The 9,935-nt window shown below is 35.2% G+C and overlaps 1 long non-coding RNA gene across 3 annotated transcripts; it reads left to right on the forward strand.

Moving 5' to 3' along the window:
- LOC103151931 (uncharacterized) lies at nucleotides 1-7,450 on the forward strand. Of its 3 annotated transcripts, none has more exons than XR_477684.2 (9): nucleotides 1-48; nucleotides 999-1,134; nucleotides 1,868-1,925; nucleotides 2,010-2,667; nucleotides 2,787-2,898; nucleotides 3,084-3,407; nucleotides 4,203-4,338; nucleotides 6,329-6,377; nucleotides 6,486-7,450. It is a non-coding gene; the product is annotated as an uncharacterized LOC103151931 (long non-coding RNA). The 3 variants fall into 3 exon arrangements; XR_477685.2 differs by having other exon boundaries at nucleotides 6,332-6,377; XR_001658648.1 differs by having other exon boundaries at nucleotides 1,871-1,925.
- The last annotated feature ends 2,485 nt before the right edge of the window (nucleotides 7,451-9,935 follow it).

Raw genomic sequence — 9,935 nt, forward strand, 5'->3', positions numbered from 1 at the left:
CACGTCCTGGTGGAGCATTTACTCTACAGCTCAACATCACTGTCGAAGGTAAGGAAATCATTTAGCTTTGAAAAACTAATGAATCAATATAAGTTTAATTCTAACATGATAAAGAATTACCAGTGAAATGACAGTGAACGGTGATGAGATGTTGAAGTGGTCAAACTTCATGTGGTCTGGTGTGTTTAAAGACAGGATTAAAAAACTAATTTTAGTTAGAAAACTAAACCCTTTCAGATTTGTTTTTAATATAAAATCACCATTTTTTTCCCTATATGTGGTTCTTTGTTGGGTATTAATATTTCTCAATGATCTAATTTTGAATTTCCTAGATTAAAAAAAAGATCCAGGGTTTTATGTATTTTGAAAATATTTACAGATTTTTTAGTGTTATTCTATTTTTATTTAGGTCTTAATTTTTTTTGTAAATGTGAGAATCAGTTGTGTGTGTGTTGTTTTTGTTGATATTAATGTATTAAATGCATGATCCTCTGTATTAAAAAAAACATTGGAATGGAGCAAATGTTACTTTTCCTCATGAGTGTACTCTCAGGTTTTTAGGAAAAAAAAAAAAACCTGACACACGAGGCACTTAAAGTGGCTTTGAGCTTAAAATTCTTCTCTAACTGGATACAAATCTGTTTACAGTTTTTTAAAAAAGAAAGAAGATCAAAACAAAAATATTAACAGATGAGTTCGATTTTTGATTTAACATGTCATCATATGTGGTAACAGTTTCCTCAGTATGCCTCAAAGCTGCAGTGTTTTGTATTGTTTTGTCACAAAGGCCTTTCAAGCCCTTACTTCAAAGTAATCCACTACTTTGCATCATATTATTTAATTTCCAATAAAGTATATCGTAAGTTGTTTTAAATGAGACGATGAAAGAAGAAGTTAGAATGGTAGAAATACTTTACCGAGACAAAACTTAAGCAATGCATTGTGATTTCCAAAAGGTTGTTCACATATTTAATCCCTTTGACAATTATGTTTTTTAGATGATGAAGACACCATTCCTCCTTCAGAAACAACTTTCCCTTCAACTTTAATCATCGTACTTATAGTTTTGGTGTTGATTGTTGTCATCCTGCTGGGAATCATTTCTGCATGTTGCTGCAGGAATAAACACAACAGGTAGGAGATCCATCTGGTTCTGTTCAGAAGTATAATTGTCATGTTAGTATAAGGGAATATCATGCATTTGAAATTAGGATTTATAGGTATAGAAGGTCTATTTTTGACCTTCTCTCCTCCTAAACACAAGTGAAAGAAACTTGGAACTTTATTTCTTGAAAATACTTGTAATATTGAAAGTGTCCAAGTCTGGGTTTAAAACTCAGCTCAGTTCGGTCTCTGTATGCTGACAGTTTTTGTTGATAAACTTGTTGTGTCCTACTTGTGCTTCTGCATTTAGATTATCTGGGAAACGGTTTTGATGCAGCTCTCTGGACCAAAACGTTTTTGTGTCAGCATCAGTGTTTATATCCCCACTGGGATGAGCTGCTTTGGAGAGTACCACAGGGCTCTGTTCTCGGACCCTTGTGGTACCGCCCAGTAAAATAACTTCCATTTTGTTTTCATGGAATAGAATGGACAGGATTTGAATGTTGATCCAGATTCATTATTGTTGTTCTCTATGCTTTTTCTTGTTGCTTTACCCGCTGCTTCTCAGAGATATATGATAAATATTTTTTTCTTTCATTCTTATGCAGATGACTGTCAGGTTAATTTTCCACTAAAATGCATTTCTGAGCACTTTGTCCTGTTGTCCAGTAGATTTTGTATTTCTAAGTTATTTTTGGCATGGAAAAAATATAACTCATTAGGGACAGCTTGTAATTTTATTATTTACATTTCTTTTTTGCAGAAGAAATCAACTAAAACTCCTGACTTGGAATAAACTGAACAGCACAGCATTGTACAAGGTAAAACACTGAATGAACTGATATGTGTGTATTCTTTTAGTCTTGGTCTCACAATAGTTTTTCTTTTTCATTTGTTGCAAACAGGAAGCAGCAGTGGCTGAGCCGTACCTTAAACAGGAAGTGACAAGGCTTTATTTTAAAGTCAAAGTGACCTGTTGTCAAACCATAAACTAATGAAAGATTTCATACAGAGGATTTCTTCTCCTGCGTGTGATCAATGTTTACACTGTGCTTAAGAAGTACAAACATATATTTTTCTTTTCTTTTTTTTTTGCCACCAATTAGCAATTAGTAATCGTTTCTGAGCTAAGTAGACAGAAAAAAATGTTTCTTATAAAGTGAATGTTGCTACTCGTTAGCAAGGCTGAACTGACTCATTTATTTTTGGCAACTGATAATATCTTGATTTATGCAACACGCACCCACATGTTACATAAATCAAAAATATAATAAAACTTTCCGTATCACTGATTTTTCTTGCCATTTTTCTTTTGATTGACCACTTCTTTAGCTTCGCCACAAGGGCAGCTATGGAAAATGTTATGCACTTCCCTTTTTCAGTGGGCCTATAACTAGATCTTCCTTTTGTGAGAACAAACGCTTTGTCTGGCTCTGAGGTTTTGACTGCTGTTGCTGTAGACGAGTGCAAAGGGGCACAAGCCTGCTCAGTACGGCTCAGTTTGGTTGGTCGCTGCTGCGGAGGATACATAGATGAACTCGTCTGGCTCTGCTTTTGTTAAAGGTGAGACGATGTTTCATCTTTAACGCTGTTCATCTTAACCTGTCTCTGTTGGAAATTAGCTTTATGGTCATTTCTAATTGTTTAGTAAAGGTAAATGTGCTTCTCGTCTTTGCTTACAGGAAAGAGCTGCAGCGTCTTTGTGGTTCATCGTAGGTAGTTTAAGCAGTATGTGGAGATGCACTTTGTGGTTTGTTTTACTTCTGCGGCTGACACTTTGCTCCAATGACAAAGGTAAAGCAAACACACAAAAAGTACTATACTATACCCCGAATTACAGAATTACAAAATAATCCATCTTTATTTCTTATGTTTGACAAAACCAAACAATGTTTTGTTTCCCTCATCTTCAAGCAATATGTGTTAAAAACACCAATAAATGCTGTTAAATAGCTGCTCTTTTCCAATTTTTATTACAGTATATAATCTGGAGCCGGTGGTGAAAACCATCAGGAAAGATGAAGATTTGACTCCAGTTTGCAGCAATTCCACACAGAATCCAATCGGATTTGTTGTCTGTAGGATCAGACCAGTGAGGAGCAGAGAAGAAGAATGTCATCTTATCTATCGAATGATGAGAGGCTTTGAGCAGGGATGTGACTCCAGGTTTTCACTCACGTTAATAAATCAGACAACGTTTCTCCGTCTGAACAATTTAACACTAGAAAATAGTGGAAGCTACAGCTGTGAGTGCTCACGTCGTGATGGAACATTTACTCTACAGCTCAACATCACTGTAGAAGGTAAGGAAAAGATTTATCTTGTTTAAAAACAATACGTTTTCTTCTACGATAAAGCAGATTTACCACAATGAAAATAATAAAATAAATGCAGAGCAAAAGTCTATATTCTTGTTAAAGTATTAAGCCTTCTTGAACTATTTCAGGATGAGAAGCACAGCTTCAAATGTCACAGTTTGCTTTGGGATTTTAAGTGAAAGTCACCCCCATTTGAATAATGGAAAAATGTGTAAATTGGAAACTAACCCATTTTTAGCTTACACTGCCCATCATCCTGAACTGGGTGAATATGGCAGCGGCAGCATCATGCTTCTCTTCCTGGAAGGTAATACAGAACTATCCCACTATGAAATCTGTAAGAAGCTACAGAAGAGTTCAGTTTAGGGTTGGTGGTTCACGCTTTAACAGAACATCAATCCAAATCAAGCAGAAAAACAATAAAGTGGTTTAAAGCATAGACATGTAGTAAAATGGCCCAGTCAAAGTCTATCCCATCTGACTGAGCTATTTTGCAAAGAGAACCAGACTTAAAATTTCAATCTCCAGATGTAGAAGGCCAGTAGAAACACAAGGTCGATCAACAAGTTTTAACTCGGAGGCGCTGAAACAAATACAGCCACTTTTAGAAAATTTTTAAAACCATATAGTCTTTTTCTTAATGATTATGTACTTATTTGCATCATCTAAGGTCCCAATAAAGTGTGTTGTTGTGCTTCAAATGTGTCGGTGATTAAAATGTAAAAAGGATAGAAATGATAGATGTTGACATCTTTGACGATATGTATTTATTTTTTTTAGATGACGAAGACACCATCCCTCCTTCAGAAACAACTTTCCCTACAGCTCTAATTACTTTATTTGGAGTTTGTGGATTGATCATCATCATTCTATTGGGAGTCATTTCTGGATGTATCTGCAGGAACAAATACCACAGGTAGATGAGTATGGTTTTTCTCAAAGGTTCATCCATCTTGTTAATATTATTGATTACTGTACATTTGGAAATTATAGTACGTAAGGGCAGCAGTTCCCCTATTTTTCAGCTTCCCTCCTCCAAGATGACAGTGAAAAGAAACTAGTGAGTCCAACTGTTAGCTGAGGAGATGGACAGTACTGGAAATGTCCCAGTTTTTGCTGTAGTTCTGACTTAACAACCTTCTCCAGATATTCTAACGGTTTTGGTTCAAACCTTTGGATTTCTGGTTGGTTTTCTGCATCACTATGGAGATAAAGATTTTATCTCCAGTGCTGCTGATCTGCCTTCAGGGATACCACATGGCTCCGTTCTTGGGACCTTGTGATTCCTTACAGTGAGGTCCGGTCCATTCTGTCTACATGAAACCTTCAAAGTCTAATCTATACTTTCATAACTTTGCCTTTTTCACTGAGGCGTCCCGTAGCATTGAGGTAGAGCGGGCGCCTCATAAACAGAGGGTATAGTCGTTGACACAACCGTTTTTAGTTTGATTCCCGACCTTGAGACCTTTGCTGCATGTCTTCCCCCTTCGCTCTCTCTGCCTGGTGACCGTCAATAAAGGTCTCTAGTGCCATAAAAATCATTTTTAAAAACATATTTCCTTTCATCCTTATGCAGATAACATCAGGTTAATTTACCACTAAAAGTACATCACTCAGTGCCTTTTCCAACTTTTCCTTTATTGCATGGTTGAAATTCGAAGACACATGGCTTTGAATTGTCAGAATTTTAATAAGAATAAGACTTAAGTCATGTCGTTTTGCCAGACGACACCGGAAGTATCTCTGGTCTTGCTTTATTTCTCTAATCTAGTTTGAGTAAATCATCATTCCATTATTAAACTTAATAGTCGGATAACCAGCATTTGAAAATCCTGCTTTTTTTTTCAGTTGTAAAGCTTATCAAAACAAAATCTTGAAGTGTTCTATAGTTTTTGATTTCTGTAAGGGAGTACCACAAAGCTTCATTCTCAAACTGTTTTTTTGTATGATTGTTGTCTCTTAGTGATATTATCTTTAAACATAATATTCCCTCTAATTTTTATGCAGTTGATAGCCAGGTTTATTATCCACTCAGACATATTATCCTCTTTCCAACCTTTTCTTGACTTCCTGACGGACATAAATCCACACACTCAATTTAAGATTCTCATTTTAAGCATCCTTAATATTTAGCTTAAATCTTTCTAGAATTATGCACCCTTTAATTTGCTAAAGTCGTGAGATCAGTTTGTTCAACCTGCTCAAGATCAGCGAATGAAACTCAAAGGTGAAACTTTTTTCAGCTGCAGGTTCAAAACTGTGGACGGCTTTTCTGTTGCCTTTTAAGTGGGCGTATTTATTTACTCTTCAGAAACACACAGTTACTGTTGACTTTCTACCCAGTGTGTTATTTGTTTGTACCATATCAAAGGTTATCTTGTTTATGGCAACAACTATATTCCTATTATTACACTAACGGTCTTGAAAACGGCCTCTCAATGCTTTTAGCTCGGTCTAGGTGATCTAGTTTTATAAATTAAAATGAAGTCATGCAAAATAGTAAGGCATCATTTACCAGTATATTGTTTTAATCTATCTGCTCATAATGCAGATGAAGTCAAATTGATGATTGCGGTTTTATGCAGTTTATGGGAAGGCAGGATGTTCATGTTTGACACATGGCACACTTCTCAATGACGGCAAAGCAAACACACTTTACCCTCTTAAGCAGGCATCCTGCTTCAGCAGCATGTAAGGTAAGGAGGGGAAAGTTTGAACAAACCGCAGGACCAAGAACACCCAAAAAAAAAATGCCCAAGATGTTGATCTGAGTACAGAACACAGAGAAGATTTGTTGAGGTTTATTTGTCTCCACAAACACATCCACGCTTGTACGGAAGTTAATATTTTGACTGGAAATTGCCAAATGTACAATTTTTGATGAATAACTTTTGTTTGTCAATTAGAAGAAGAAGAAGAAGATGTGAAGTGACCATAACTCCTCATCCAAACACGGTACATTACATTGTAAATAATGACACCTAATGCAGTTTTTTTCATTTCTTACTTTACTCTGGATATTTTTTTAAAATTTTTTTTACAATCTCGTTTGCTCTCTTGCAGGAAGTGCAGGACATTGAGCCGTACAGCGTCTACAGAGAGAACGAACTTTATTTAACGTCCGTAATTCATACCAGCCTGTCTACAAATAATCTGATTGTGATTGGGATGGATAATCCAAGCTCAGGGAGACCTCTATAGACTATTTTATGTTTTAATTTGTGTTTTTCTATGGAGCACTGTAACTGTCTATATTTTAACATCTGTGTATTTTGTTTAAAACTTATTTTCTAAATATCGTTAAGCGTTTTTCCATGTTAAAGTAAAGAGAAGACCAGAATAATGTCGCATTTAAAACAAGAACCATGTTCTCTTTTTCCCCCACAGTCTTCTCGACTCAACATGCTGTAATGTAACGGGTGAGGGGTGAGTTTGGGTGTTTCGGGTCGTTTGAACATCGACCACTCAGTCAGGCAGCATCAGGTGGAAGCGAAGCGTTAAGGCTGACCAACAAATTCTTTCTTCCTGTATGAACTTCCTGTTTTCAGCCGCACAGGCCGCATGGCCTTGTCGCCTGCTGGTGTGAAACTGGAGGTGTAACCCTTCCACACGTCAACTGCAGTGTGCAAATTTTTACGCAAAGATTACTCTGCAAACACCACCACACAGACTTTATTGCATAAACGTGTTGACTTCTGGTCTCTCTTCTTAACTAACTTTACTCTCCTGTTATTTATTTGTATTGGTTGCAATAAGGAAACTGAAAAGATGTAAATATATAGGGAAAAATAGAATTATATTAAAATGGTTTTTTTTTTATTTACCGTATGTTTTTATATGTTTGCATTCATTGCATTAAACTTTTTCTTTTTCTTTTAAATGTCATTCAAACATAGATTTAGAATATTCTTCCAATATGGATCTACTTTAAATGCTCACTACAGTCTGTTCTATCATCTGTAAACCTGTGATAATTGATCTATTTTTGTTGTATTTACAAGAGACGAGGATTTGATTCCAAGATGCTGTAAAAAATTTTTTTTTAAAAAGTCAGAGTTGAAGCTAGAGTCTTTAGAGGAAGAGTCCAAGTTAAGCTGAAAGTCTTCTGTGCAACTAGAGTCTTTAAGAATCAGGGGGAAAGTAGATTATTTGAGCAAATGATTAATGCTTAACAATGAATGTTTCTGGAGAGCATGTGTTCTTAAAAGGAGCACTAGGTTAGTTTGTTTAAAGTCGACTGTCTTGTAGCGTTTACAGTAAGCAGACCACAGACCACAGTTTGAACTGAGATGTGCATATATTTTCCTGTTAAAGGTTGTCTTGATGTGGACATCATGCTGTAATGCAACAATTAGTTTGAGAAGATATGAAGAGTAATTACAGGTTTGGTCTCAAGATGAAACTTAAGTTTCAACCAAGAAACTCTGATCTTCAAATGGTAATGTTTAGGCCACAACAGAAAGATACTAAAACTAAAACTAAATATTTTGTGTATTGTACACTTTTTTTTGTTTTTTTTGTTTTTAATCAGGACGGGACAAGATTTCCAAATATTTGCACAGATATGCAGATTCTTTTGTAAAATTTTGCAGTTTTGTGTATAACCGACGGTGTCGTATGCATACATGTTGATATTGTCTGGGAATAACTAGAAAATCATCAACAAAAGGTGTAAAGACAACTGGTTCAAAAAAGGGGCCTCATGGGACCCCTAGAGGGCAAGAGAGAGTATAAAAGACAGTTTTGTGAATTGGTTGGAAATGCTGTTAGATTTTTCTCAGTGTATTACTTGTAAAAATAATGATAGGACAAGTTTAAATGTATTTGAATTTTGTTGTTTGGAAATACCTGAAACTGTCAATAATTTCAGTTTATAGTTTCATGTTGGTAATTATTGTGAGGTGAAAAGAAACTTAAAGTATCTCACTTCTATGTTCTCCAATACCTTTCTTGTGACGTTTTACCTGTTGATCAATTCAATTAGGTTCAAAAGTGCTTTATTGATCCTAAAGGGGGAAATTAAATTGATGTTTAGTAAAAAGTAATGGTAACACTTTATTTGAAGGGGGGTGAATAAGACTGTCATGACACTTTCATAAATATGACATAACACATGTCATGAACATGAATAAGCCTTCATGAATATTTATGACTGTTGTCATAAAGCAAGACATCATTACTGTTTAAACTTTACCTTTAAGAACATAAAGTTACCTAATTTTTAAAGTGCAATCAGTAATACTTTTATAACAAATTTATATCAGTAATGATTTCTTGGTTAATGTCAAGTTGTCATAACAAAGACATTTTGAATAATGTCAACTTTGTATTAAAAGTGTCATAATTTACCGAATGACGCTTTATGACAACAGTCATAAATATTCATGAAGGCTCATTCATGTTCACAACAGGTGTTTATGACAGTGTCATGTCAGTCTTATTCACCCCCCTTCAAATAAAGTGTTACCAAAGTAATCAGGTGAAAACAGTTCGGTGTCAAACTTGGTGGAACAACTCAACAAAGCAGCCATAGTCCTGTAGTTACACTTCCGTTTCTGTTTGAATTGGTGGTTTATGTTGCGACAGCCCAACACAATGAACATACAAAAATTATCACTGTTGCTTGGACATCATGATCTCTGTGGAAATATTTAAGCTGCATTTTTTGCTACTTATTCCATCGTGTCTCTCTCTTTTGGACAGTGAAGGTAACGTAAAGATAACTTTTATTTACATTTATTCTTTTTACATTTTAATGTAAATGCCATAAAAACAAGTCAGGATTTTGGACATTCATTGGTTTTTCTTTATTTTCCAACAACCTTCAGAGATTTTTCAGAGTCATTGATGGCAGCTTTGCTCATTGTCAATGTTCTCTCATTAAGCTTCATGATTTAATCACCTGATATGGTTTAAAATGAAATTATTCCTTGTCGAGACTTATTTTAGAATGGCTCGTCCTCTTAATTTGTTTCATGTGGAAGTTGTGTTCAGAGTTGGAGTTGGTATTTTTATGGATCTTCAAATCAATGTGTATTTCATATTTTTTATTACAAAGTCCCACATTTGTTTCTTAACAGTCTAAATGTGTGCAGTATGGAAAATGTAGGTAAAATAATTGAGAAAAAAAAAACAATGAGTAAGTATAAACTTCTGACTTTCTTTATTCTGGCATTTACTAAATAAATTTTTTTCATTAATCCTCAAATATTTAATAAAGGCTATGCATCCCACATATTTGTATATCAAAAACAAAAACAAGACTTATTCATTGTTCTTGATTGCCTGCAGTGACTCTTGTGAAAACAGTCGGGAAAGAATCTGATTTTACTGCAATCTGCACCAATGAAACATCAAATATCATCATACTGATCGTGTGTAAGATCAGAACAGAGAGGAACAATGGAGAGGAGTGCAGTCTGTTGTTTAAGGAAGGAGAGGACTTTGTTCATGAGTGTGACTCCAGGTTCTCACTGAAAACCAGGAATCGAACTGTGTTTCTACACCTGACCA

Source organism: Poecilia formosa, unplaced genomic scaffold, assembly GCF_000485575.1.
Source record: "Poecilia formosa unplaced genomic scaffold, Poecilia_formosa-5.1.2 Scaffold297, whole genome shotgun sequence".
Lineage (NCBI taxonomy): Eukaryota > Metazoa > Chordata > Actinopteri > Cyprinodontiformes > Poeciliidae > Poecilia > Poecilia formosa.